The sequence below is a fragment of the Saimiri boliviensis genome, chromosome 2, assembly GCF_048565385.1.
Source record: "Saimiri boliviensis isolate mSaiBol1 chromosome 2, mSaiBol1.pri, whole genome shotgun sequence".
NCBI classification, from domain to species: domain Eukaryota; kingdom Metazoa; phylum Chordata; class Mammalia; order Primates; family Cebidae; genus Saimiri; species Saimiri boliviensis.
The window spans coordinates 25,853,212-25,877,436 of NC_133450.1; the positions used below are offsets into that span (position 1 = coordinate 25,853,212).

General features: G+C 47.0%; 1 protein-coding gene and 2 non-coding genes across 6 annotated transcripts in view; 1 reads left to right on the forward strand and 2 right to left on the reverse strand.

Moving 5' to 3' along the window:
* ADCK1 (aarF domain containing kinase 1) overlaps positions 1 to 9,386 on the reverse strand; it is a 152,261-nt gene extending 142,875 nt beyond the window's left edge. For all 4 annotated transcript variants that reach the window (XM_039469307.2, XM_003924608.3, XM_074392937.1 and 1 more), the window contains exon 1: positions 9,297 to 9,386. The gene's annotated coding sequence lies outside the window, so the exon portion shown is untranslated. The remainder of the gene's footprint in view (positions 1 to 9,296) is intronic.
* Positions 9,387 to 9,589: 203 nt separating this feature from the next.
* Positions 9,590 to 9,730, reverse strand: LOC120364041 (U4 spliceosomal RNA). The gene has a single exon (XR_005579399.1). It is a non-coding gene; the product is annotated as a U4 spliceosomal RNA (small nuclear RNA).
* Positions 9,731 to 23,879: 14,149 nt separating this feature from the next.
* Positions 23,880 to 23,983, forward strand: LOC120364092 (U6 spliceosomal RNA). The gene has a single exon (XR_005579445.1). It is a non-coding gene; the product is annotated as a U6 spliceosomal RNA (small nuclear RNA).
* The last annotated feature ends 242 nt before the right edge of the window (positions 23,984 to 24,225 follow it).

Genomic DNA, 24,225 nt, shown 5'->3' on the forward strand with positions numbered 1-24,225 from the left:
ACCTCAAGACCAAATCAAAGGCAAGTACAAGAATAATACCACTGATAATTGAGGGCCGGGCGCAGTGGCTCACGCCTATAATCCCAGCACTTTGGGAGGCCGAGGCGGGTGGATCACAAGGTCAAGAGATCGAGACCATCCTGGTCAACATGGTGAAACCCTGTCTCTACTAAAAAATACAAAAAATTAGCTGGGCATGGTGGCGCGTGCCTGTAATCCCAGCTACTCAGGAGGCTGAGGCGGGAGAATTGCCTGAACCCAGGAGGCGGAGGTTGCGGTGAGCCGAGATCGCGCCATTGCACTCCAGCCTGGGTAACAAGAGCGAAACTCCGTCTCAAAAAAAAAAAAAAAAAAAACAGTAATACCACTGATAATTGAAACCACCTCCACAAAATTATGGCAATAAGAAAAATCCGCCGTAGTTGATTCCATTTTGCTTCTGACCTCCAACCTGTCCTTGGTCACTCCTGGGGGTAGACCAAGCTAACTTTGGGAGGAATATAGTTTGTAGTTTAAAGTGAAAACAAGGATGATAACAGTCCCTCCCTGAAACCAAGGTCTAGAGATCTAAAGCCATCTTTGTAAAAATGATAAGGCTGGGTGCAGTGAGTGGCTCACACCTGTAATCCCAACACTTTGGGAGGCGGAGGCAGGTGGATCACCTGCAGTCAGGAGTTCCAAACCAGCCTGGCCAACATGGTGAAACCCTATCCCTACTGAAAATACAAAAATTAGCCAGGTGCGGTAACGGGCACCTGTAATTCCAGATACTCGGGAGGTTGAGGCGGGGAATTGGTTGAACCCGGGAGGCAGAGGTTGCAGTGAGCCGAGACTGCACCACTGCACTCCAGCCCAGGTGACAGAGCGAGACCCTGTCTTAAAAAAAAAAAAAAAAAATTTACAAAAGAAGACATACAGGAGGCCAACAAACGTATGAAAAAATGCTCATCATCACTGGTCATTAGAGAAATGCAAATCAAAATCACATTGAGATACCATCTCACACCAGTTAGAATGTCAATCATTAAAAAATCTGGAAACAACAGATGCTGGAGAGGATGTGGAGAAATAGGAACACTTTTACATTGTTGGTGGGAATGTAAATTAATTCAACCATTGTGGAAGACAGTGTGGTGATTCCTCAATGACCTAAAAATAGAAATCCCATTTGACCCAGCAATCCCATTACTGGGTATATATCCAAAGGATTATAAATCATTCTACTATAAGGACACATGCACACGAATGTTCATTGCAACACTGTTTACAATAGCAAAGACCTGGAACCAACCCAAATGCCCAACAATGATAGACTGGATAGGGAAAATGTGGCACATATACACCAGGGAATATTACGCAGCCATCAAAAACGATGAGTTCCTGTCCTTTGTAGGGACGTGGATGAACCTGGAAACCATCATTCTCAGCAAACTGACACAAGACCAGAAAATCAAACACTGCATGTTCTCACTCATAGGTGGGTGTTGAACAATGAGAACACATGGACACAGGGAGGGGAGCACTACACATTGGGGTCCGTTGGGGGAAAATGGGGGAGGGACGGGGGGTGAGGAGGTGGGAAGAGATAGCATGGGGAGAAATGACAGATACAGGTGAGAGGACAGAAGGCAGCAAACCACACTGCCATGTGTGTACCTATGCAACAATCTTGCATGTTCTTCACATGTACCCCAAAACCTAAAACACAATAAAAATAAATAAATAAAAAATAAAATGCAGTCTTACTGCTAATTCTCAAAAAATAAATAAAACAAAATAAAAAATTTAAAAATTTAAAAAACGCCAAAAGAGCCACAAGAATAGGATTATGGGAGGAACCAGAACTCTGCTAAAATGTAGCATAATTTCTACAATCCCTTACTGCTCAGGAGTCATGTGACCAAAGGTCACAAGATTTATGACTTTCCTAATTGTTCTCATGGAATGTATAAACATCAGTACCGCAGGACCTAAGATTGGATGGGGGAGATGTTTTTCAGACTGAGATGTTTTTCAGACTGAACCCCCTGGACAAGGTCTTACATGGTCTGACTCTCAATTTCCTCTAGGGTCTCGGGCCCTGCCACTTTCCCCTTCACTCATTCCACTCCAAACACACTGGCCTCTCTGCCACTCCTCAAACATGCCAGGCACCCTCTGACCTCCCAGAGCTTTTGCACTTCTGCTCTCTGTCTAGAACAGGGGTTGACAAATGTTTTTCTTTTTTTTTTTTTCTTTTTTTTTTTTTTTTGAGACGGAGTTTCGCTCTTGTTGCCCAGGCTGGAGTGCAATGGCGTGATCTCGGCTCACCGCAACCTCCGCCTCCTGGGTTCAGGCAATTCTCCTGCCTCAGCCTCCTGAGTAGCTGGGATTACAGGCACACGCCACCATGCCCAGCTAATTTTTTGTATTTTTAGTAGAGACGGGGTTTCACTATGTTGACCAGGATGGTCTCGATCTCTTGACCTCGTGATCCACCCGCCTCGGCCTCCCAAAGTGCTGGGATTACAGGCTTGAGCCACCGCCCGGCCATGTTTTTCTTTTTTTTTTTGGTTTTTTTTTTTTTTTGAGACGGAGTTTCACTCTTGTTACCCAGGCTGGAGTGCAATGGCATGATCTCAGCTCACCGCAACCTCTGCCTCCTGGGTTCAGGCAATTCTCCTGCCTCAGCCTCCTGAGTAGCTGGGATTACAGGCACGTGCCACCATGCCCAGCTAATGTTGTGTATTTTTAGTAGAGACGGGGTTTCACCATGTTGACCAGGATGGTCTCGATCTCTTGACCTTGTGATCCACCCAAAGTGCTGGGATTACAGGCTTGAGCCACCGCGCCCGGCGACAAATGTTTTTCTATAAAGAGCCAATTAAGAGACATTTTTGGGCCACGCATGGTGGCTTAGGCTGGCACTTTGGGAGGCTGAGGCAGGTTGATCACTTGAGGTTAGGAATTTGAGACCATCCTGGCTAATATGGTAAAACCCCATGTCTCCTAAAAATATAAAAATTAGCCAGGCGTGGTGGCGGGTCCCTGTAATCCCAGCTACTCGGAAGGCTGAGGCAGGAGAATTGCTTGAACCCAGGAGGTAGAAGTTGCAGTGAGCCAAGATCATGCCACTGTACTCCAGCCTGGGCAACAGAGAAAGACTCCATCTCAAAAAAAAAAAAAAAAGAGTCATTTTTGGCTTTGCATTCATAACATCTGTGATGAAACTGCTCAACTCTGCATTGTGACATAAGGCAACCACAGATGATACATAAAGTAATAGGTGTGGCCAGAACTGGCCTTCAGGCTGTCATTTGCCAAACCCTGGCCTACCACATAGGAGGCCCTTCAAAAGCATTTACTGAACGAATGTATCAATGAATGGATAAACTATACCCAGTGAGGACTGAGGCCTGTGCAGAGCAAAGAACAACACAGTTCCCAGGAGAAAACCACATGCACCCACCAACACCCCATCCCACCCCTAACGCCACCTCCCAGGCTTTGCCTCCCATGGACCCCTTCTTCCTATTACACCAACCTCCTGTTTGTCCTGTATGCAATGAGGCCACCCCCACCTTTCAGACCACCTCAGGGTAGGGAAGTGACAGCAAAGCATACACAATTCTCAGGACTCTGATTTCGTGCAAATGTCCTCAGTAATAAAAGGGGTGGAAATTGAAATACATAAAATAGATGACACAGGAGCCAAATGGCATCTAAATAGACTGGAGCTGGAGTTTTCCATAAGGTGTCCCTGAGTCTTTAATATGCAAATGAGTTGCTTCCTTCAGGGTATTTTAAAAGACGCTGTCAGGCGTGAAATATGTCTGTCAATAAAAAACACCTTTCATTATTAAACTCTTTGTTAATGACTCACCTGCCCTGTTCTGTTTACTTGCCTTTTCGACTTTCACCTGAGTCCCCTCTCCTAACAGTACATACCATACAGGGGGTCTGAGGCCACCAAGACCCTTAAACCTAATTGCTAGATAATAACACCAGCAATAACTAGCCTTTATATTAAAATAGAGCCCTTTACACTCAGCTCATTAGCTATTCCACATAACCCTGTGAGGAGAGACAAATATTATTACCATCCCCAGGTATAAATGAGGAAACAAAGGAACAGAGAGGGTGAGTATTTGTCCCGGGTGGCTCAGCTAGTAAAATGGCTAAGAGCTTGAGCAGGACCTTTCCACTCATTTCAAGTATTCAGCCTTTTCTTTATGACAGGTAACCTCTTTGATAGGGACACGTGGACTCCTGTTCACTAAAGTTCTTACTACTGTTTGTTCTCAAGTAAATGCAACAGTTGCTGTGGGCAGGGGCTATGATTTCTGACCCAGTGCCAGGCATGTGGGAGGCACTGTTAGTAGCCCCAAAAATCAACAGCATGTCACAAGACCAACCAATGCCTCCCACGAGAAACAAGCCATTTCAATCTATCAAATGTTTAGGAGAGCTGCAAAGCTGACATAGCTGTTTTACTGTCAAATCAATGACCAGAACGTAATCCATCTCGCTGGACCACAGGAAACACCCCAGTGGGTCATGAAATCAAGCAACAAGAGAGTCTAGAACATTCTACAAATGGGAAGTTGATGTTCACATGAAACGTCCATCCCCTCCACTGAACTAAATGGGAAACCAAGCACTTACTGTTCATCGGAGTCAATGAGGGGCTAGGCCTTTTCAGTTTCCATCCATTGGCAGCCCTCTCCCTAGCTCACATTTCAGGACTAAAGGCCTGGAATCACCTCTCCCCATCTGGTGCACAATTGAGAATTACCCCAGAGAAAAGGCAGTTAAGTCTCTAGGTCCATGAAAAGCAACCATGGCGTCTTCCCATTTCCTAGACAGACTATTAGACCAGTGAGCATTATTTCTTCTAGTCTGCTCCAAAACTGAAAAAAAAAGACCCAAAAATACCCTTGGAGAGAGTGATTGGGTCTTCAGAAGAACCTGATCCCTGATATGGATAGAAAGCACCCAAGGTGGAGGACGCCATCATGCCTCAAATCTGGAAAGACGCCAAAGTCAATAGCAAGGGACTGTGTGAGATTGGCCCTCCCTAAGATAGTAATGTAGTCCAATGCAGGAACCAAATTTTAATCAAACTCCCTTTCCTAGTGTTTGATGCCCAAGCACTCAAGGTGCTTAAATCAATGTTGATTAAATAAAGAATTCCTGGGAGGCTGAGGCAGAAGAATCACTTCAACCTGGGAGGTGGAGGCTGCAGTGAGCCAAGATCGTGCCACTGCACTCCAGCCTGGGCGACAGAGCAAGACTCTGTCTCAAAATGAATGAAAGAATGAATGAATGAATGAATCCCTGACTGACGCCAAGATCCCAGAGTAGACAATGAAAATAAGTCTCATCCAGGCAAGGAATGGAAATTCTCCGTTCAGTCCATCCTAGGGAAGGTGGACTGAGGGAGAACAAGGCAAAGCCAGATGCAAAGAGCAAGCAGCAGGTAAGTGAAGAATGAGTGAGCTTCCAAAGGGAGAGCTACAGTGCCGAGCACTTATTAGCTCATGTAACACACACAGCTAGATTCCAAGGTACATGCTATTGGAGCTTCAATCTATGGATAAAGAAGCGGTGTTTTAGAAAAGGTAGAAAACTTGGCCAAGGAGCTAGTAAGTGATAGAGCCAGAACATGAATCCATATATGACTGCTCCCACCAAGACAGCAAAAAGTGCACACGAACAAGCAGCTTGCTGGGCCCTGAAACAGGCCACTGGAGTCCTTGCCACATGGAAATCTTTTCTTTTCTTTTTCTTTTTTCTTTTTTTTTCTTTGAGACAGAGTTTCACTCTTGTTACCCAGGCTGGAGTGCAATGGTGCGATCTCGGCTCACCGCAACCTCCACCTCCTAGGTTCAGGCAATTCTCCTGCCTCAGCCTCCTGAGTAGCTGGGATTACAGGGACGCACCATCATGCCCAGCTAATTTTTTGTATTTTTTTTTTTTTTTTTTTTTTTTTGAGATGGAGTTTCGCTCTTGTTACCCAGGCTGGAGTGCAATGGCGCGATCTCGGCTCACCGCAACCTCCGCCTCCTGGGTTCAGGCAATTCTCCTGCCTCAGCCTCCTGAGTAGCTGGGATTACAGGCACGTGCCACCATGCCCAGCTAATTTTTTGCATTTTAGTAGAGACAGGGTTTCACCATGTTGATCAGGATGGTATCGATCTCTTGACCTTGTGATCCACCCACCTCAGCCTCCCAAAGTGCTGGGATTACAGGCTTGAGCCACCACACCCGGCCCTAATTTTTTGTATTTTTAGTAGAGACGGGGTTTCACCATGTTGACCAGGATGGTCTCGATCTCTTGACCTCGTGATCCATCCGCCTTGGCCTCCCAAAGTGCTGGGATTACAGGCGTGAGCCACTGCGCCCGGCTTTTTTTTTTTTTTTTTTTTAAGACAGGGTTTCACCATGTTGGTCAGGCTGGTCTTGAAATCCTGACCTCAGGTGATCCATCTGCCTTGGCCTCCAAAGTGCTTGGATTACAGGCGTGAGCCACCACGCCCGGCCTAGCCACCTGAAAATCTTAGCCCGGGAGGCATATTAATCTGACAAAGAGATGGATGGCTGACCCAACTAATATTCTTTTTTTTTTTTTTTTTTTTTTTTTGAGATGGAGTTTCGCTCTTGTTACCCAGGCTGGAGTGCAATGGCGCGATCTCGGCTCACCGCAACCTCCGCCTCCTGGGTTCAGGCAATTCTCCTGCCTCAGCCTCCTGAGTAGCTGGGATTACAGGCGCGCGCCACCATGCCCAGCTAATTTTTTGTATTTTTAGTAGAGACGGGGTTTCACCGTGTTGACCAGGATGGTCTCGATCTCTTGACCTCGTGATCCACCCGCCTCGGCCTCTCAAAGTGCTGGGATTACAGGCTTGAGCCACCGCGCCCGGCATTTTTTTTTTTTTTTTTTTTTTTTTTTTGGATACAGGGTCTTGCTCAGTCGCCCAGGCTGGAGTGCAATGGTACGATCTCGGATCACTGCAGCCTCCATCTCCTGAGTTCGAACAATTCTCCTCCTCAGCTTCCTGAGTAGCTGGGACCACAGGCACACACGACTACGCCCAGCTAATTTTTTGGTATTTTTGGTAGAGACAGGGTTTCACCATGTTGGCCAGGCTGGTATGACCTCAAGTGATTCACCACCTCAGCCTACCAAAGTGTTGGGATTACAGGCATGAGCCACCGAGCCTGGCCCCAACTAATATTCTTATAGGTCCTTTGTCTGACAAGAAAATGACTGCACATCAGAAAGTAAGAAAATGCACTCTCAGTCTGGGCGTGGTGGCTCACACCTGCAATCCTAGCACTTTGGAAAGCTGAGGCAGGCAGATCACCTGAGGTCGGGAGTTCGAGACCAGCCTGACCAACATGAAGAAACCCTGACTCTACTGAAAATGCAAAATTAGCCAGGCATGGTGGTGGGCGCCTGTAATCCCAGCTGCTTAGTAGTCTGAGGCAGGAGAATCGCTTGAACCCAGGAGGCAGAGGTTGCAGTGAGCTGAGATCACACAATTGCACTCCAGCCTGGACAACAAGAGTGAAATTACATCTCAGAAAACAAAAAAGAAAGAAAAGAAAATGCACACTCTCCTAGCACAGATCAAACTGCACATCCCTGAGGCCTGTTGAGAAATTACCAAGCAAAGAATGACACAGTAAGATAGAATATGATGTAACCAGGAAAAACGGCAAGTATAGACTACATGAAAATCTGTATATAAGGTAATATGGAGGGAATTAACAGTGCACCAAGTAATATGCACATATTTACAATTACCAAAAAAAGTAAAGCTGGCAAATATAGACAGAAAGACCCATAACCAGGTGTGAAGAGACAGTGCTTTAAGTTCACAGGATTTTTTTCTTATAAAGCAGTGCTACTCAAAGTATGGTCCCCAGACCAACAGCAACTGCATTCCCTGGGTGTATGTTAGAAATGCCAATTCTTGGTCCTCGTGCCAGACTTACAGAAACTTTAGGGATGGGGTCCAGTATTGTGTGTTGCAACAAGCTCTTCAGGTGACTCTGGTGCATGCTAAAGTTTGAGAACCACTGTAATAAGAAAATTATTTCTTTTCCTTTTTTTTTTTTTTTGAGAGGGAATCTCACTCTGTTGCCCAGGTGGAGTGTAATGGCACGATCTTGGCTGACTGCAACCTCTGCCTCCAAAGTTCAAATGATTCTTCTGCCTTAGCCTCCGGAGTAGCTGGGAGGGATTACAGGCACACAACATCATCCCTGGCTAATTTCTGTATTTTTAGTAGAGATGGGGTTTCACCATGTTGGTCAGGCTGGCCTCAAACTCCTGACCTCGTGATCCACCCGCCTCAGCCTCCCAAAGTGGTGGGATTACAGGCGTGAGCCAGCGTCCTTTTTTTTTTATTTAATAGAGATGGAGTCTCACTATGTTGCTCAGGCTGGTGTTGAACTCCTGGCCACAAGCAATCCTCCCATCTTGGCTTCCCAAAGTGCTGGGATTACAGGCATCAGTCACCACAGCCAGCCCCAAGAAAATTATTAAAACATATGAACACACAGATAAAGTCTAATTCACTTCAACTCTGCAAATATTTCTTGAGCACCCACTAAGTGCCAAGCATCATGGAGGTAATCAATAAATACTTGTTGAATGACTTTCTTGTTAGTAGAAAGTAAATGCCACTTAACCCTGGGAAAGGGCTGTCCTAGGCTGCTCTCCACACACACTGGCTGCTGCTAGCAGGTATCTACTGTGTGTTCCGGAAGCTTTGAGTAGCACTGCAATATGCTGGAGATAAGTAGTGGTCCGGGGCGCGTCGCAAGGCGGGGTGGAGGGCCAGGATATGTGCATCTCCCCCTGCTCTCGCCCAGACCACGCTACAGCTCCAGCTGCTTTGGCCTCGGAACCAACAAGGCCACCACGGGGTGAAGGTGTCTGGGTGAGCCACCTCCAGCCCTCCTCCGGCTCCGGCCCTCCTCCAGCTCCGCCCACTCAGGTGCCTGAAAGACACCCAAGTGGACAGGCCACATGAAAGCTCTCTGGTGTGCCAAGCTGGGAAAGTCACTGCAGGGGGGCGGGGCACTGCGAGTCACCCGAGCCACGTGGCCGCGCGCCGGGCCCAAGTGACAAGGTCACGGGGCTGGGGTTCGTTCCCTCCCGGCGCCTAGGGCGGCTGCACAGCTGGAACAGAGGCCGCCGCCCGGCGTGTCGACAGAGGTTTCCCCGCGCTCCACGCGCGGTGCGGCCCTGCCAGCCTAGTCGGCTAGAGCTCTGCGCCGACCTCCGGTGGGCTGCCCCTACTCACCCCGACGGAAGCAGAGCCGCGGCGCCCGGCTTCCCGCCGCAACCAGGTAGCGGGGAATTCACAGGGAACCGTGCCGGGACGGCCACCTGACTGCGCTTAGCAAAGCCGAGGCGCGCGAGGCCTGCTGGGACTTGTAGTTCCTGATTGCCCACGCCGCGGTTCCGCGGTCGGCGCGGGGGAGGTAGAGGGGTCTCAGGCCCTTACTCTGTCAGGTCGCCCTGTTGCTTTGCCAGAGCGGCGGACTTGGAATCTTACTGAAATGCTTTTTTTTTTTTTTTTTTTTCATGATTCAGTCCCCGTAGAGACTGCCAAAAATTGCCAACGCCGACTATATTTCAAGTCGTCATGGCGGGGTATTGGGAAAAGTTTTCAATGAGCAATAATCGCGCCTCGGATAAACCTCCTTGGCCACGATACTGCCACTGAGCAGAGCTCTTTTTTTTTTTTTTTTTTTTTTTCTTTTTTTTTTTGAGATGGAGTTCCAGTCGTTACCCAGGCTGGAGTGCAATGACGCAGTCTCGGCTCACCGCAACCTCCGCCTCCTGGGTTCAGGCAATTCTCCTCTCTCAGCCTCCCTAGTAGCTGGGACTACAGGCGCGTGCCACCATGCCCAGCTAATTTTTGTATTTTTAGTAGAGACGGGGTTTCACCATGTTGACCAAGATGGTCTCGATCTCTTGACCTCGTGATCCACCCGCCTCGGCCTCCCAAAGTGCTGGGATTACAGGCGTGAGCCACCGCGCCTGGCTGAGCAGAGCTCTTACTGAAATATTTTCTTCAAGACATTCTAACTAGGTCTTAGGTTCGTGTTTAATGAATGACAGAGTGGATTTGTAGGGTTTTTGGTTTGTTTTTTTTTTTTTTTGAAACCGAGTCTTGCTCTGTCGCCCAGACAGTGCAACTAATGTTTTTGTATTTTTAGTAGACATGGGGTTTCACCATGTAGGTCAGGCTGGTCTGGAACTCCTGATCTCAAATGATCCCCCTGCCTAGGCCTCCCAAAGTGCTGGGATAACAGGCATCAGCCGCCGTGCCCGGCCTTGTAGATTTTATTGATTGATTCATTCATTCGTTTTTTTGTTGTTTTTGTTTTGTTTTGTTTTGTTTTTTGTTTTTTGTTTTTTTTTGTTTTTGTTTTTAAAAGACGGGGTTTCACCATGTTGGTCAGGCTGGTCTTGAACTGCCGACCTCAGGTGATCCGCCCACCTTTGCCTCCAAAGTGCTTGGATTACAGGCGTAAGTCACCACGCCCGGCCCATTCATTCGATTTGACACAGAGTCTCCCTCTGCCGCCAGGCTGGAGTGCAGTGGCACCATCTCGGTTCACTGCAACCTCCGCCTCCCAGGTTCAAGCTATTCTCCCACCTCAGCCTCCTGAGTAGCTGGGATTACAGGCATGTGCTACCACACCCAGCTAATTTTTTGTATTTTTAGTAGAGATAGGGTTTTTCCATTTTGCTCAGGCTGGTCTTAAACTCCTGAGCTCAGGCAATCCACCAGCCTCACCCTCCCGAAGTGCTAGAATTACAGGCTTGAGCCACAGTGCCCAGCCATAGATTTTAAATAAGATATTAGATATTAAATAGGTCTCTTACAATACTGTATTTGAATTTGTACAATTAGTTTACATATTAAGATATTAAAATTAGGTGAAGAAGAAATTTACTGACGATTGATGAATGATAAAAATATAAGAATATCACACTATTGCACTCCAGCCCAGGCAACAAGGGTGAAACTCCATCTCAAAAAAAAGAATATGCTGGCCAGGCATATTGAGACTTCATCTCAAATAAAAAAACAAAAACAAAAAAACCACTTTAGGGCAAAGGATAGCCAAAACACTCTTGAAGAAGAAAAATGTGTTTCAAGAACTTGCCCTTCCATATCAACATGTATTATAAAGCTATACAAATTAGGACCATGTGATATTGGAATAGGAAAGGCAGAGAGGGAAATGGAACCACCTACAGAGCCCAGAAGCAGATGCAGGCATCTATGAAACGAGGTCTGGCTGGAGTTATAGTTCCAGGGAAGATAGACTGTTCAGTACCTGGGCTGGAACAACCAGTTATCTATTGGATCCCCTATGCAAAAACTAATTCAAGGTAGATTAAAGATTTACAGGGGAAATTAAAGCATTTTAAAATTACAACTTTTTTTTTCTTCTATCATTCCCCAAAATTATAACTTTTAAAGAAAGGAAAACATCCTTATGATCTCAGGGTAGGGTTTATTAAGTGCCATAAGCATAAACTGTAAAAAAAAAAAAAACTTTTTTTTTTTTTTTTTTTTTTGAAATGGAGTCTCACTCTGTCACCCAGGCTGGAGTGTAATGGTGTGGTCTCAGCTCACTGCAACCTCTGACTCCCAGATTCAAGCAATTCGCCTGCCTCAGCCTCCTGAGTAGCTGGAAATACAGGCGTGTGCCACCACACCCGGCTAATCTTTGTATTTTTAGTAGAGACGAGGTTTCACTATGTTGGCCAGGCTGGTCTCGAACTCATGACCTTGTGATCTTCCCACCTCGGCCTCCCGAAGTGCTGGGATTACAGGCGTGAGCCACTGCACCTGACCCAAGAAAACTCTGATAAATTTAAACTACAGTAGTAAATTTAAGCACTTGTCTTTATTGAAAAGCAACATAGACTGAGCACAGTGGCTTATGCCTGTAATCACAACACTTTGGGAAGCCAAGACAGGAGAATACCCTGAAGCTGGGAATTAGAGACCAGCCTGAGAAACATAGTGATACCCTATGAGACTACAAAAAATTTAAAATTTAGGTGGGCATGGTGGCGTGTGCCTGTAGTCCCAGCTACTCTGGAGTCCAAGGTGGGAGGATCACTTGAGCCCAGGAGTTAGAGGCTGCAGTGAACTATGATGGATCTTGCCACTGCACTGCAGCCCGGGCAACAGAGAGAGAGAGCTAAACCCTGTCTCTAAAAAAGAATAAAAAGATAATTGCAACGCAAAGGTAGCGATACTATAGAGTTAAATAACACAGCCCCCAACATCTAAAGTTTGCTATGTATAAGCATTAAGATAAGAAGATTAATAACTTCCAAATAATGTGAGAAGTGTTAAGATTGAGGTATGAATGAAGTTGCTTAGGAATAGAAACAAGGGAGCATTAGGCCAGGCGCAGTGGCTTACACTGGTAATCCCAGCCCTTTGGGAGGCCAAGGCAGGCGGATCACCTGAGGTCAGGAATTCCAGCCCTGTCTGGCCAACATGGTGAAGCCCAGTCTCTACTGAAACAACAAAAATTAGCCTGGCATGGTGTTTCAGGCCTGTAATCCCAGCTGCTCAGGAGGCTGAGGCAAGGGAATTGCTTGAACCTGGGAGGCAGAGGTTGCAGAGAGCTGGGATCATGCCACTGAACTCCAGCCTGAGCAAGACTCTGTCTCAAAAAAAAAACCCAAACAAACAAAAACAAATAAACAAACAAAAAGATGCAATGGATGCAATTAAATACAGTAATAGACAAAGATATTTATTTATGACCTCAGGTGATTTGCCTGTCTCAGCCTCCCAAAGTGCTGGGATTACAGGTGTGAGCCACTGAGCTGGACTGAAATATTTAAATTAAAATTGAAAACCTAAAACCTCAGAGAGAGAAGATACAATAAACACAGTAAACACTTAAATTTTTTCAACAAGAAATTATACGTTAAAAAAGAACTGTGGGCAGGCGTGGTGGCTCAAGCCTGTAATCCCAGCACTTTGGGAGGCCGAGGCAGGTGGATCACGAGGTCAAGAGATCGAGACCATCCAGGTCAACATGGTGAAACCCCGTCTCTACTAAAATACAAAAAATTAGCTGGGCATGGTGGCGCGTGCCTGTAATCCCAGCTACTCAGGAGGCTGAGGCAGGAGAATTGCCTGAACCCAGGAGGCGGAGGTTGCAGTGAGCCGAGATGGTGCCATGGCACTCCAGCCTGGGTAACAAGAGCGAAACTCCATCTCAAAAAAAAAAAAAAAGTATTACCCAGGTGTGGTGGTTGCAGTGAGCCAAGATCATGCCACTGCGCTCCAGCCTGGGCGATACAATGAGATTCAGTCTCAAAAAAATAGTAAAAAATAAAATAAAATAATAAGGGCCAGGCACAGTGGCTTATGCCTATAATCTCAGCACTTTGAGACACCAAGGTGGGAGAATCACTTGAGCCCAGGAGTTGGAGACCAGTCTGGGCAACATAGTGAGACTCCCATCTTGAAATAAATAATAAAATTAATTATTTAAGCTTGGCACAGTGACTGATACCTGAAATCCAAGTGACTTGGGAGGCTAAGACAGGAGGATCATTTGAAACCAGAAATTCAGGACAAGCCTGGACAACATAGTGAGATCCCTGTCTCTGTCTCATTTTTTTTCCCCCACCCTCTCAACCCAGCTTTTCCCAACTCCGTGAAGAACTGGGAAGAGAAGGCCAAGATCCCCATCTCTAAAAAAAAAAAAAATGAAAATAGGCCGGGCGCGGTGGCTCACGCCTGTAATCCCAGCACTTTGGGAGGCCGAGGCAGGCAGATCACAAGGTCAGGAGATCGAGACCAGCCTGGCCAACATGGTGAAACTAAAAATACAAAAAAATTATGTGGGCATGGTGGTGCATGACTGTAGTCCCAGCTACTCAGGAGGGTGAGGCAGAAGAATTGCTTGAACCCAGTAGGCAGAGATTGCAGTGAGCCAACATCACACCACTGCACTACAGCCTGGGCAACAGCGGGAGGCTCCATCTCAAAAAAAAAAAAAATTGAAAATTAGGCACAGTGGTGCATGCCTGTAATCCCAGCTACTCAGGAGGCTCAGGTGGGAGGATAGCTTGAGCCCAGAAGGTCAAGGATCCAGTGAGCTATGATTGCATCATGTATTCCAGCCTGGGTGACAGAGAAAAGTCCAGTCTAGAAAAAAAAAATCACCTGGAAAGCTTTAAAAGTTCTCTTGGGCCATATCCAGCACTGGCACCCCTTCACTACTGGGAATGGGACTGAGTCACAGGTATTTTTTGTAAAGCTCCCTGTAGGATTTCAATGCACAGCTGAGGTTAAAAAATCCTGATTTAGAGTCAAAGAATCTTCTTTGAATTGGGTGACTCACAGCAGGTTTTCTAATTTTGGCAGAGCTTTAAAAAGTTTCCGTCTTTTTTTTTTTTCTTTTTTATTTCCCCACTAATAGAAGCTATAGTTTACATCTTGATAAAGTAGAGTTAATACTATTGTCAGTCCTACCTACCTCAAAGGTGCTTGTGAGGATCAAGTACGATGGTGTGAGTACTTTGGAAGCTGAATGTTGCTGTTCAGAGGAGTATCATGACACTGAGAGGAAAATTCACACTCTGCCTGACCCTCCTGGCTCTCTAGAGCCTGGCTCCACTCCCTCTCTCTGGCCTAATTTCCCAGCCTTCTCTTCCCTGGCTCACTCCACTCCAATCACATCAGCTTTCTTTCTGTTCCTCAGTCTGCCAAGCTGGCTGATGCCTGGGCAGCCATTACACTTGCTATTCCCCCATATCTTCAATGGTCTGCTCCATCCTGGCAAACTGTTCTCTGTGCTAATGTTACCCTCCAAAGAGGCCGTCATCAATTACCCCTATCTACCCACCCACCCCACATTCCCCAAGACACACTCTACCTCCTTACACTGCTTTATTTATTAAATTTATTTAAATTCACTTATCAATACTTGAATTTTGCGGGGAGGGGTCAGTTTGGTACAGATCTGAATCTAAATGATTAAAGCTCAGGTCATTTCTTCTTCATGTCTTCCCGTGTTACCGCAGTGGTCCAGGCCTGATGTGAAGAGTCAGACTTGCTTTGTTTTTGTTTTTGAGACAGAGTCTCTGTCACCCAGGCTGGAGTGTAGTGGTGCCATCTCTGCCCACTACAACCTCTGCCTCCCGGGTTCAAGTGATTCTCCTGTCTCAGCTTCCTGAGTAGCTGGGATTACAGGCACCTGCCACCACGCACGGCTAATTTTTTGTATTGTTAGTAGAGACGGAGTTTTACCACGTTGGCCAGGGTGGTCTCAAACTCCCAGCCTCAAATGATCCACCCGCCTTGGCCTCCCAAAGAGCTGGGATTAAAGGCGTGAGCCACTGCAACAGGCCTATGATGTGAAGAGTCAGACTTGTGTTTTCAAGATCTCAAGATGCTTGCCTGTGGATGAGCTCTTTTAACTGTGCCAATTTGTCACTTTTTATTGCTTCCCAGATGGAGTGGAATAATTGAAATTTTATCACTCATTTGCCTAAATAGCTTTTGTCTGTTTTCTCCACTAAAAAATAAGCTCCATGAGAGCAGGGATTGGGCTCATGGTGCTTGGCACACAGTGGGTCCTAGGTGCTGAGGATACAGTGGTGAATACAGCAAGCTAAGTCTCAGCCTGTTATGATCCTGAATGTTTGTGCCTCCCCAAAATTCATGTGTTGAAATCCTAATCCTTATGGTGATATTAAAAGGTGGGGCCTTTAGGAGGTGGTTAGATCACGAAGACAGGCCCTCATGAAGGGGATCAGTTCCCTTTCAAAAAGAAGCTCAGAGCGGGGCTTGTGTGCCCCTTCTGCCATGTGAGGACACAGTGAGAAGACACCATCTGTGAACCAAGAAAGTGGCCCTCAGCAGACTCCAAATCTGCTGGTACCTTGATGTTGGACTTTCCAGCCTCTAGAACTGTGAGAAATAAATTTCTGTTGTTTCTAAGCGCCCCCAGCTGGACCGATGCTGCCCTTGTGAAGCATCATTTGGCTGGGGTGTAGGAAGAGGAGTGTACAATACACAAGCAAAAAACTAACAGTTGCATGATGTCACAAACCCTGGGAAGGAAAGAAGCAGGATGTGGTAAAGAGTAACTGAAGGCCGGGAGAGTGGCTTACACCTGTAATCCCAGCACTTTGGGAGGCCAAAACGGGAGGATCACTTGAGCCCAGGAGTACAAGACCAGCCTGGACAACACAGTAAAACCCTGTCTCTACAAAAGAACACAAAAAGTTAGCTGAGCATGGTGGTGTGCACCTGTAGTGCCAGCTACTTGGGAAGCTGAGGTGGGGGGATTGCTGGAGCCCGGGAGGTAGAGGCTGCAGTGAGGCATGATGGCACCACTGCACTCCATCCTGGACAACAGAGTGATACCCTGTCTCAGTTTTTTAAAAATAATTTTTTTTTTTTTTTTTTTTTTTAGAGTTTCGCTCTTGTTACCCAGGCTGGAGTGCAATGGCGCGATCTCGGCTCACCGCAACCTCCGCCTCCTGGGTTCAGGCAGTTCTCCTGCCTCAGCCTCCCGAGTAGCTGTGACTACAGGCACGCGCCACCATGCCCAGCTAATGTTTTGTATTTTTAGTAGAGACGGGGTTTCACCATGTTGACCAGGATGGTCTCGATCTCTTGACCTCGTGATCCACCCGCCTCGGCCTCCCAAAGTGCTGGGATTACAGGCTTGAGCCACAGCACACGGCCTAAAAATAATTTTTTTTTTTTTTTTTTTTTGAGATGGAGTTTCGCTCTTGTTACCCAGGCTGGAGTGCAATGGCGCGATCTCGGCTCACCGCAACCTCCGCCTCCTGGGCTCAGGCAATTCTCCTGCCTCAGCCTCCTAAGTAGCTGGGATTACAGGCACGCGCCACCACGCCCAGCTAGTTTTTGTATTTTTAGTAGAGACGGGGTTTCACCATGTTGACCAGGATGGTCTCGATCTCTCGACCTCGTGATCCACCCGCCTCGGCCTCCCAAAGTGCTGGGATTACAGGCTTGAGCCACCGCGCCCGGCTCCTAAAAATAATTTTTAAAAGAGTAACTGAGCAGAGGCTGGGCGCAGTGTCTTATGCCTGTAATCCCAGCACACTGGGAGGCCTAGACAGGGGGATCACTTGAGATCAGAAGTTTGAGACCAGCCTGGCCAACATGGTGAAACCCTGTCTCTACCAAAAATATAAAAAACTAGCCAGGTGTGGTGGCGCATGCCTGTAATCCCAGCTACTCGGGAGGCTGAAGCAGTAGAATCACTTGAACCTGGGAGGTGGAGGTTGCAGTGACCAAGCTCCTGCCACTGTACTCCAGCCTGGGCAATAGAGCAAGACTCGGTCTCAAAAAAAAAAAAAAAACAGTAGCAGAACAGAAACTGTAGATTTCCAGTTTGAATGCTGCAACCTGATGGATAAGGAAATCAGCCACAGGGAGGAAGGGGAAGATTGTTCCAGATACGGGCAACAGCAATCACAAAGGCCTGGGATAGGAATGGGCTTGGCATGTCTGAGGAACAGAAAGGAACTCAGCATGACTGAAGCAGAGAATGGTATGAGAGGAGGCCCAGGCTTGCATTCTAGTCCAAGTACACAAGGAAGCCATTGAAAAGTTTTAATGAGAGGTGATATGACCAGATAAGCTAACGATAAAATGTAACTAAAAACCTCTTGGTTTTGGCCGTGCTCTGAGCCTGCATTCTTTCTGTAATGTCAAGATGGTATATAGCCTTCTGTACCTCACAGGGGGGTTGGACCTTCATTCTGAAGTCTCCCACACATACATGTTCAATCAATTTGTATGCCTTTTCTCCTATTTAAAAAAAAAAAAAAAAAAGAAAGATGGGAGGCCAAGGCAGGAGGATCACTTGAGCCCAGGAGTTCAAGATAAGCTGGGACAACATAGCAAGACCCTGTCTCTACAAAAAATGTTTTTAAAAATTACCTGGGCACGGTGACACATGCCTGTAGTTCCAGCTACTCAGGAGGCTGAGGTGGGAGGATTGCTTGAGCCTGGGAGGGTATCAGTTGCAGTGAGCCAAGATCACACACAGTGGGTGACAGAGAGAGACCCTGCCTCAAAAAAGGAAGAGAGAATTAAAGGAAGGAAGAAGGGGAGGGGAGGGAAGAGGAGAGGAAGTAAGTAACCAAAGCCATAGATGGAAGCAAAGAGTTAATTTCAGAATCTGCCAGAGTCTCAGTTGTGTTTCAGGGCAGCAAGTCTCGGGGGTTGGTGATTGAGTATTTGTTTTTCTTTTTCTTTTTTTCTTTTTTATCTTTTTTCTTTCTTGTTGGTGATTGAGTATTTAAAATGCTGTCCAAGAGAGATTTTCATGCAGGTTGCTGTATATCTTGTCCCAGAAGCGAATCATCTAGAAGAAAGCATCACACAGCCAGCCAACCAGAGAAAAAGCAAGAGAAACCAAAGTACCAAGTTCCTCTTGAAAGCAGCAGATCACTGCAGAGGAAGTAGTGAGGAAACCGCTCAGAGCAGGAGGGAGAAGCTTGAGGGACTGTGGGAGGGCAAGCAGCAAGCCACGGTGTGGTTGCCAGTAGCTGCCCAAAGGCGAGGACGCCCTGCAAGGATTGCGCTGAGAAATGCGGCAGCAGAGGGAAGCCTGAGCTGGAGCCCAGGAATCTGGTGTAAGCACCTGCCCATGACCGGGGATACCCTGGCAGGACAAAGGCAGGCAGTCCAGAGCAGGCCTGGATGATCAGGGTGCAGCTACCAGAGGGGGCAGCTTCAGTTTAGCATTTGCCAGGGATGACCAGTCCATACACCATAGGCACTTTGTGTGCTGTGGGTAGAAGAATGGCTGGCGAAGGAGAGGGAGGCCTGCTGGCCCTGGACAACTTTCACAAGTTGCTCACATTGACCTGACCTGCTAGAAGGCTAAAGGGTTTTTTTGGTTTTTTAACACCTGGAAAGAAGTAAATCAAGAGGAGTAATCTAGAATTAATTTCCAACCCAAGGCCCAAATGACATAGAGGACAAGGATTATTTTATTGTTGTTTTTAGACAAGGCCTCACTCTATCGCCCGGGCTGGAGTGCAGTGGCTCGATATTGCCTCACTGCAACCTCCGCCTCCTGGGTTCAAGCGATTCTCCTGCCTCAGCCTCCGGAGTAGCTGGGACTGCAGGCGCCCGCCACCACACCCAGCTAATTTTTGTATTTTTAGTAGAGATGGATTTTCACCATATTGGCCAGGCTAGTCTCAAACTCCTGACCTAAAGTGATCTGCCCACCTCGGCCTCCTCAAAGTGCTGGGATTACAGGCATGAGCCACCACACCAGGCCTGAGAACAAGCATTTCTTATTTGCCTCAGACTCTCTGAGGAATCCCATAAAAGGCACATCACCTGGGCACTTCAGAGTTCTTTTTTTTTTTTTTTTTTTTTGAGATGGAGTTTCACTCTTGTTACCCAGACTGGAGTGCAATGGCACAATCTCGGCTCACTGCAACCTCCACCTCCTGGGTTCAAGCAATTCTCCTGCCTCAGCCTCCCGAGTAGCTGGGACTACAGGCATGCGCCACCATGCCCAACTAATTTTTTTTTTTTTTTTGTATTTTTAGTAGATACGGGGTTTCACCATGTTGACCAGGATGGTCTCAATCTCTTGACCTCGTGAACCACCCACCCGCCTCGGCCTCCCAAAGTGCTGGGATTACAGGCATGAGCCACCGCGCCCGGCCTTAAGAGTTCTTACCTGTCGGCCAGGCGTGGTGGCTCAAGCCTGTAATCCCAGCACTTTGGGAGGCCGAGGCAGGTGGATCACAAGGTCAAGAGATCGAGACCATCCTGGTCAGCAAGGTGAAACCCCGTCTCTACTAAAAATACAAAAAATTAGCTGGGCATGGTGGCACGTGCATGTAATCCCAGCTACTCAGGAGGCTGAGGCAGGAGAATTGCCGGAACCCAGGAGGCGGAGGTTGCGGTGAGCCGAGATCGCGCCATTGCACTCCAGCCTGGGTAACAAGAGCGAAACTCCGTCTCAAAAAAAAAAAAAAAAAAAAAAAAAAAAAGAGTTCTTACCTGTCCTAAGGAAAGGAAAAATTCTTTTCTCCTTTCCCAAACTGCTGGGATTATAAGCATGAGCCACCACACCCAGCTTACAACAAGGATTTCTTATCTGCCTCTGACTAGCTGAGGAATCTCAAAAAAGGCACTTCACTTGGGCGCTTCAGAGTTCTTATCTGTCATAGGGAATGGAAGAATTCCATGTGAAAAACAGCTGATAAAGACAGGAGCCATGGCTCATGCCTGTAATCCCAGTACTTTGGGAGGCAGAGGTAGAAGATTAGTTTGAGTTTAGGAGTTTGAGACCAGCCTGGGCAACATAGGTAAGACCTTGTCTCTACCAAAAAAAAAAAAAAGTTAAAAGAAAAAAAATTTAAAAAGAAGAACAGCTGATGTATCTCAATAAGGGTAAAAAGTATGGGTTTTGTTTTGTTTTTTGTTTTTTTGAGACAGGGTCTTGTGTCTCAAAAGGCTAGAATGCAGTGGCACGGTCATGCCACACTCTCTACAGCCTTGACTTCCCAGGCTCAAGTGATCCTCCTACCTCAGCCTCCCAAGTAGCTGGGACTACAGGCATGGTGCATCATGCCCAGCCAATTTTTGTGTTTTTCCTGGAGACAGAGTCTCACTATGTTGCCTAGGCTGATCTCAAACCCCTGGGCTCAAGCTATCCTCCCTACTCGGCCTCCCAAAGTGCAGGCATGAGCCACTATACCTGGTCTGAACCACAACCATGTGAATTCCTTTTTTTATTTTTATTTTTTAAGATGGAGTATTACTTTGTCACCCAGGCTGGAGTGCAGTGGTCCAATCTCGGATCACTGCACCCTCCACTTCCTGGTCTCAAGTGATCCTCCCACCTCAGTCTCTTAAGTAGCTAGGACCACATATACACATCACAATGCCCGGCTAAATTTTTTTGTATTTTTGGTAGAGATGGGATTCCATTAAGTTTCCCAGGCTAGTCTTGAACTCCTGAGCTCAAGCAATCCACCTGCCTCAGCCTCCCTAAGTGCTGGGATTGCAGGGGTGAGCCACTTTGCCCAGCCAACCACATGAATTTTTTCTTTTTCTTTTTTTTTTTTTTTTGAGATGGTGTCTCACTCTGTCATCCAGTCTGGAGTGCAGTGGCGCAATGTTGGCTCACTGCAACCTCCCCCTCCTAGGTTCAAGTGATTCTCCTGCCTCAGCCTCTTGAGTAGCTGGGATTACAGGCATGGGCCACCATGTCCAGCTAATTTTTGTATTTTTAGTAGAGACAGGGTTTCACCATTTTGGCCAGGACGGTCTCGAACTCCTGACCTCAGGTGATCTGCCCGCCTCTGCCTCCCAAAGTGCTGAGATTACAGGCGTGAGCCACTGCACCTGGCCGGCCAATATTTGTTTACATCAAATATACACACACACAGTACATGTATACTATTATTTATCAAGTACTTGTTATTGGCAGATGCTAGTGTAAGTGCTTTAAATATATTTTCTTACATAATCCTGATGAGATATGAGATAGACATTATTCTTATCCTCATTTTACAGTTGAGCAAAATAAGGTGGAGGGTCCAAGATCCTTCTGTAAGAATAGGGCTGGGGTTCAGCCCCATGAGCCCAACTCCAGAGCCCACATTCTGAAATGGGCAGCCCACTCTGATCATATATATATATATATATATATTTCTTTTCTTTTTTTTTTTTTTAAAGATGGGGTTTCACCACATTGGTCAGGCTGGTCTTGAACTCCTACCTCAGGTGATCTGCCCGCCTTGGCTTCCAAAGTGCTTGAATTACAGGCGTGCGCCACCGCGCCCTGCCAGAGAAAGAATCACTTGAAGCAAATGTCTGGGGCCAACGTAAACTATACTCTGAGGTCTTAACAGGAAATAGGCAAAGTGGCTCAGTAGTAATCCTTTATTGCCAACCATTAATTGATCACAGCTCACAAACTAAGAGGCAATATAGACTGGAAGTTAGGCAAGCTGGCTTCCAGTCCTGCCCATGCCACAAATTAGCAGTTGACATTGGACCAGTCCTTTCCCCTTCCTGGGCCTCAGGATACTCTTTTTTTTTTTTTTTTTTTTTTTTTTTTTTTTTTTTTTTTTTTTTTTTTTTTTTTGAGACGGAGTTTCGCTCTTGTTACCCAGGCTGGAGTGCAATGGCGCGATCTAGGCTCACCGCAACCTCCGCCTCCTGGGTTCAGGCAATTCTCCTGCCTCAGCCTCCTGAGTAGCTGGGATCACAGGCACGTGCCACCATGCCCAGCTAATTTTTTGTATTTTTAGTAGAGACGGGGTTTCACCATGTTGACCAGGATGGTCTCGATCTCTCGACCTCGTGATCCACCCGCCTCGGCCTCCCAAAGTGCTGGGATTACAGGCTTGAGCCACCGTGCCCGGCTGGATACTCTTTATAAAGTAAAGGAATTTTACAGATAGAGCTCTGAGGGCTCTTCCCACTCTCATATTCCATGATTCTTTGAGCCTGTAAACAATATCCCACTTCCTATGGAGTATGTCTCCACTCACCAAAAAAATGACACTGGGCCAGCTGTGGTGGTTCACACCTGTAATCCCAGAACTTTGGGAGGCCAAGGCAGGGGGATCATTTAAGGTCAGGAGTTTGAGACCAGCCTGACCAACATGGTGAAACCCCGTCTCTACTAAAAATACAAAAATTAGCCGGGCGTGGTGGCTCAAGCCTGTAATCCCAGCACTTTGGAAGGCCGAGGCGGGTGGATCACGAGGTCAAGGGATCAAGACCATCCTGGTCAACATGGTGAAACTCCGTCTCTACTAAAGATACAAAAAATTAGCTGGGCATGGTGGTGCGTGCCTGTAATCCCAGCTACTCAGGAGGCTGAGGCAGGAGAATTTCCTGAACCCAGGAGGCGGAGGTTGCGGTGAGCCAAGATCGAGCCATTGCACTCCAGCCTGGGTAACAAGAGCGAAACTCCGTCTCAAAGAAAAAAAAAAAAAATACAAAAATTAGCTGGGCATGGTGGGGCATGCCTGTAGTCCCAGCTACACGGGAGGCTGAGGCAGGAGAATCGCTTGAACCCAAGAGGCGGAAGTTTCAGTGAGCCAAGATTGCATATTGCACTCCAGCCTGGGCGACAGAGCTAGACTCCATCCCCCAAAAAAAAAAAAAAATGACACTGATGTGAAGGGCACAAGTGAAGTCAGCCCCTGTGCTGAACACTCTTTGTATCTTCCCAGGTGCTCTTTCTGACCCTCCTTCCTGCCCTGTGCCCCAAGAAGCTGACCTGCAAGAGCTGCATCCCTGGGCTCCCCTACTCTCCGTCTTCTAGCTGGGTTTGGCCAGTGGTAGCATGATCCCGAGATTGGAAGGCAGAGGAGAGAGAGACCTGGATGTCTGGACATATACTCACATACTCACACACTCAGACACCAGCAGCTGCTGCCCTTCCTGCTGGCGTTCTGGCAGTGGCTGAGCTCCCCTCCTGTCATGGCTCCTGTCTGGACACTTCTGCCATAGCCCCAGCTATCACTGGGCTTCAGGAACACCATTCCCACACCGTGTCCCTTTAAACCTAGGGGTGGTGATGGCTTCCTGCTGCAGCTAGTCCTGGTAGCTTCCCCATTGCTTGTTGGTTCCTTTAACTGCCCATAACTGTGCTAAGTAGTCCATTCATTGAATGTTCTGTTCTGCTTGTAAACCCTTGAATGTGCCATCTGTTTCCCATAGGATCCTTACTGCTACAGCCCTAGGAGGGATGGCTTTCCTCCTTGTCCTTGCTACTGTGACATTGGAAATTCCATGTGTGATGAGCTAAAACAGGAACCCTAGAGCTCCTTTAAGAGTCCTATAGGCGTGCTTGCTTCAGCAGCACATATACTAAAATTGGAACGATACAGAGATTAGCATGGCCCCTGTGCAAGGATGACACACAAATTCGTGAAGCGTTATATATATATATTAAAAAGAGCCCTATAGGCATAGGGGAGGGACAGCAGGATGTGAGGAGTTGGGGAGAGATAGCATGGGGAGAAATGCCAGATATAGGTGATGGGGAGGAAGGCAGCAAATCACACTGCCATGTGTGTACCTGTGCAACAATCTTGCATGTTCTTCACATGTACCCCAAAACCTAAAATGCAATAAAAAAAAAAAAAAAGAGTCCTATAGGCATCCCCACCAAGCCCTAGCACTAACAGAG